Here is a 6,000-nt window from a genome sequence, read left to right on the forward strand (position 1 = left end):
TTCCAACTATAAATTCTAAATTTCCATCTCCGTATTTAAAAACCGTTTTAATCTGGGGTTGAAATATTTGTAGAACTTTTTTAATAAAGTCCGATGAAACGGTTTAAATGAAACTTTTACAATAAAAGTTTTCAGAATGGAAGTTCCTACGAGGAAAGATAAATAAAAGTTTCGATGATAACAGACAAACAGTAATTCTGGTTCGAATAAAATCGAATAAGAAATGAAATAAAAGTTTATCTACATTGCGTAAGTTCGGAAAAATTTATTTATATTTATCAGCATTTATTTAAACTTGTTCATTTAAATTTACTCAAGTTTATGAAATTTTTTAAACATACATCACAATTTCCTATAAATTTTATTCGAATTGGAATTTTTATGCATTTGTTACTATCAGAACTTTTATTCATTTGTCATTACCGGAACTTTTACTTATCCGTCTTGATCGAAAATTTTATTCATTTATTCTTATCGGAAGTTTTATAATAAAAGTTCCATCTAAACTGTTTTAATGGAATTCATCGAAGATGTACAAATGATTCAACTCCTAATTTTAATTACTATTGTAACTAAGGCTTGGACTATTCGAATATTACGAATAAAATTTGAATTTCTAACGAAGTATTCAAATGTCGCTATTTGAATATATTTAAATACGATTTTTAATAAATTCAAAACCCTTTTAGCCACAAAAGGGATATCTACGGAGAAATAAAATTGCAGATAGAACACCGTATAGGTTAGTTGCCTGTGCATCACGCCAGAAACTGTAATACTGTTACAATTAGGTTACGTGACGAGGAAAACACACACAAGGCGTTGTTTTCTTTATTTATCAATGTCGATGATACTCATCTATCTTGGTTTTTACCTTTCGTGCACATGTTACTGCGACTCTCGATCGTAAATTCTGTTACGTGCTAAATTTATAGCTCGCAAGAAACTCTAGTATTACTTTTTCGCTGAAATCTTTTCACACATAATTTTCACGTACTGCTCCCTCGTTTCGCTGTCACCAGAAATAGCAAACGAAAGAACGGAAAGTTCCTCTTCGACTTTGTTGAATATTGATAAACTTTTCGTCGAGGATTGTTGTACTAACAATTTGGTTATTAGCAACGGTAGCATTAATTTGTGGTACTTCCCCCCCCCCCCCATGTCATCTTTAATTTATAGTTTACACGAATATCTATCGTGTTATAACGTATGGGTCTTAAGAGGTTAAAGAGATATAACTTGAAGTATTTCCTTGTTAGAGATTTTGTCACAGTAGGCACAATACACGTGTAATGAGGTATGAAAAAAAGGATAGTTGTAACGTTGAAAGCGTTGTCGTATCTCGAGATTTCGTCGACCTAGACACGGTATTGTATCATCCGTAATATGAGAAAAGCAGGCTATGCTGTTATTGATCATTGATATACAGTGGCCCACGAAAATGTTCGTACACGAGATTGAACTCTGTTCGACTTAATCTTATTAGTATTTGCACGACGTTTTTTCGAAATATAATCACACGTAATTAAAGATCTACCGGGATAAATTTGTTCCCAATAATATTTCTATAACAAAGGGCAAAAGATTTCGACTAATGAATTTTTCATTTTTCACGACTGGAAAGACTAGCGACGATCACCAGTAATCATCAGTGCACTCGACGCGTTAAATGTTTATCCGGATGTATCTTCGAGCGGTCATATTATCTTAGTTTTCGCGTGCTTTTACAGTTTCCTTTCCTTCTCGTTTCTAATGTATACGAAAAAGGAACGATCCCTTTATATATATATTTGTACCTCCAAAACGGATGCACAAATATCCTTGTACGTGATCTTATTTTAACATTAGGTTGAGTCATAACGCATGAGGAACATCCGACCGATTAATTCTTGCCATCTAAGGGGAAAGTGTCATTCAGTGCCATTTACCCTTTCTTCTTCGAAGCACGTGACTTGGTTTCGCGTGCGAAAGATGTTTGGCGTCTGCGCAGAATCATTATTCCGCTGACAGAGCGACGAGAGACTTCAACGGTTGAAGTTTAACCATACGAGAAACATCTGACCCGGAGGCGAGACTATTTTGACGCCTTGGACAGCAACGACATACAGTAGACGAAATATTCATAGTTACGCATAAATATTCATGTAAAAAAATGAGTCAAAAATATTCCGTAGGAACAAAGGAGAAATGTCTATTTGCACACTTTGAAGATACTTGTGAACTATGAAAATTTCGTTCGCTATGTCTATTCAATGGATTTTGTTCAAGTGATCTCCGACGACCTCGCGAGCAATTTTATCAAAAGCATCGGTAGAGAGAGCTTTTGAATGCTTCTTGAAGGTGATGCGTTCAAGAATTACGAACGTTTTCTTTAAATATCGCTTCCCGGCCTTGGAGAAATCGAGCGCACCACGAATTTTGCGCGAATTACATAAATAATTTGTCGAAATGAATGAAGGTGGTAACTACTGGCTGGTACAACATACTTAAATAGCTCCATGCGACCTTGCATGCAAAAAGAGGAACAGAAGCAATAAAAGGAGCATACGTAAACGTGTCACAAATTAAGGAAATAGTTTTCCTTCTCGTAATCTTTTTATATTATTAATTATTATAATAATAAACTTGTCATAAAAAAAGAGACCATGTGACAATCCTATTGTCTTTATTAATAAACAAAAATTGCTCTCTTTCGACACTAAGTGGTCGGTTAATTAAAAGATGTTCAAATGAAATTAGGTTTTGGTTAGGAAAGTTAGTCACACTTACCTTATTCTGCACACATTCCCCCATTCGATGATCACTTATTCTGTGCATTGCAACACATTTTAATATCTAAACAATTTGAAAATATCAGCGCATTAAAAACATTAACATTTTAATGAAAAATCGAAGTTTTATAGTTCTAAAATAAAAAATACGGATTATGGATTTTCGTGAAATTAAATGGTATATTTAAAATATTCCTTTAAGCTTTAATAAGAAGTTTTGCTTGCTTACCAACACTGATGATCTTTGGATGTGTTATAAAGGCCAAGATTTAGAACAACATTTTCCTTTAAATAAATTATATTATAATTTGTTAAGTATAGGATAATTAAAAGTAATCTCAGACGTGTTCGTAAAATTTTGATAAATTGGGATTCGGTAACCTAACTTTAATTCGCGAATATTGTTTTGGATAACATTAGATTTTACGAAATGATTCAGAGCGGGGTAACGAACTCCTCTGTCGAGAGCGAGAGTCCCACTATCAGATTCCGTTCTTGTTATATAGATGCCCAGCGAGCCTTCGTCCCAACTCCGCTGAGTAGACATAGTGGGGGGGTTCTTTTACGCCTGCGCGGAACAGTAGCGTGGGGACTTGCGCTGCAACTGGTTCGCGAGCATACTAGTTCATCAACCCTCGTTTAGATTCTTAAAGAGCATCACAACACATCGTTTTTCGTTTGGTCCATTCGCCATACAAAGTGGATTGCATACAAAGCGTATAAGTCAAATTCAATGTAGTATGTAAAAGTATTTCGCGAATATTTCTAAAACTAATTTAGAGGAAAAAGTTATTTTAACTCTCGTTCTCTATAACATATCCAAAAAGTATTAAAATCTGCGGCTAGGTTAAACTTTTAAATAATTATCATGATACTTTGATTATTCTTTCCTTTGTTCAAGAGAACAATATATAAAACGAAGCGTACTCGCTGAAACATTGGTTCCATAAATTTTAAATAAATGAAAAACCTTTAGTTCTTCGAGACGGTACAAAACCTTCAGTTAAATATTGTAGGAGCTTCCATTAATGAGGTCATAGTATTATCCAAAAGAGCGACAGAGTTAAATAAAAGCGTTTAATTGATTATTTCGTAGAAACTGTTCATTCTCTCTTGCGATGCGAATAAATGTAGTTTTCATTTGTTTAACAAACCCGAGCCCTGGATCGTCTTTTTGTCTCTGGCGTAATCCACCAGTGTTTGGTACGCATGAAAGTACATTTGCGGATGGAAACAGTAGGAGAGGAAAGTGGCGACAGTAAAATAGTCTCGTACACGCACGAGTACACACGTACCGATACACACGCGTGCGCAGAGGCAAAAAAAAAAGAGAAGTGTCTCAAGTACACGCGATGGTATCGTTTGCAGACGACGGGAACACGATCTGCTCTCGGCGTCGAAGAAAACACAAGCTACTGGTTTCCATTCAGGTACTTTAATAAACATGTACAGTTGAACTTAATTTTGTTGAACGTATTATTATTGTTTGCTTGATGATGTATATATCACGTTTCGAACACGGGCGGAGTCCAATGTCATTTCACAATGACCGAGAAATACAGCGAAATAATCGAACGACTTCGAACCCGCCTAATACGTATTTGGATTAAATTAATTATAAATTATAATTGGCAATGTTTCACGCGATACAAGAAATTACGCCGAGAGATCCATTGTTCTTCGTTATCGTTCCATTTTTTTTTTCTTTTTTTTTTTTTTTATTTTTTACGTTGCTTTTTAGTTCGTTTTTAGAACGTTTTAGAAAAGATAGCGAAAATTTGTCGAAACGCGTTCCTGGATCTGTCTTTTCTTTTTTCTATCTGCCAGAGTGCGATTCGAATTGCGAGTTAGTTGCGAGCAATATTTTGTTCAGAAATGTATGCAAAAAAAAAAGAAGTGTATGCACGTTCGATTTCGTCGAACATCCGTGTTGATAAAAACGGTACTATGTTCTGATTCTATTAGGCATGTGCGAATCTCTTGCTTGCAACTTACTGCTCAAAGGTTGTTCAAAATAATACCGATTTCCCTAAATCTCGATAGAAAAATATTCACGAACGTCGAATTTAAAGAAACGATTCTTTTTAAAATGATTTTGATCATTAGGAAAGAACTGCATAATTTATAAATATATAGATGTATGTACATGTGTCATAAATATCTTAACATTTTTTTTTTTTTTTTTCGATGCCGCCGTGGGTCGCATACGTCCCACTCTAGATTTTCCGTTCACGCCGTTTGATACTTTCATTATTAAATATAACATTTTCGTTAAACACCATCTAAACCAGGCCACCGGGTTTTAATATAAAGTATCTCGTTACACCTTTATAATTACAGATATTTTAGCCAAAGGGCAAACGAAGGACAAACAAAAAGATAATTTGTTAAAACAAGAACGTTTGCTTTGTTTCGCATCTTAAACGATACAACTTCTTGATAGTAATAATTGCAGTCTTATAAATATCATACAACTGTTATTCTTGACCGCGTGAACGGAAAATCGCTGAAAATTGGTCCGGCACGGTGTTAAACGAAAACAAAGAAATAAAAAATAAAATTGCAATCTTAAATCGAAATAGATTGTCCGTCTTTTCACGCTGAGATTTTCCGAGGGACGCCGAAAAAAATTCGGTCCTCAAAACCCAGTTTTAAACAATTCGCTAATGCCTAAATCTCACACATGCACGCGTGTGTGTACACATCGCACCTAACGCGTACACGCGCTCACGCACCACTCTCATACACATTTAACTTATTATATTCACGTTTCAGGCTCCACCAGCGAACGGTAGATACACATATTGCTATCGAACACAGTAAAAGTTGGATAACCGCAAGAAACGATCTCCGCCATAAATTCGAGCACGAACATCGGTGGAACAATACCGATGCAACGATAAAATTTTTACCAAAGTATTCGTCAGTCTTTCTCGATTAAAATAAGGCGAAATACGATAGAACTTGAGGAATTTTGAAATACAACATGAAGAGTATTTAATAAATTATTAAATAAATAAGTAAAATTCAAATTTTAGTATATTTTGTTTCGTTTCAATCGGAGAAACCTGGTGAATACGATAGTATGAAAGTTTTATCAAGAAATGACCAAAAATAAAAAAGTTTCGTCGATGAATCAGCATTGTCTCGCCGACGTGTTTACTTTTCCTCGCCTCGACTGTCGGACCAGTTTCTATTTTTCTTTCGCTGTCCTTTTCTAAGTTCGGCG

This window comes from Colletes latitarsis, chromosome 11 (assembly GCF_051014445.1).
Source record: "Colletes latitarsis isolate SP2378_abdomen chromosome 11, iyColLati1, whole genome shotgun sequence".
Lineage (NCBI taxonomy): Eukaryota > Metazoa > Arthropoda > Insecta > Hymenoptera > Colletidae > Colletes > Colletes latitarsis.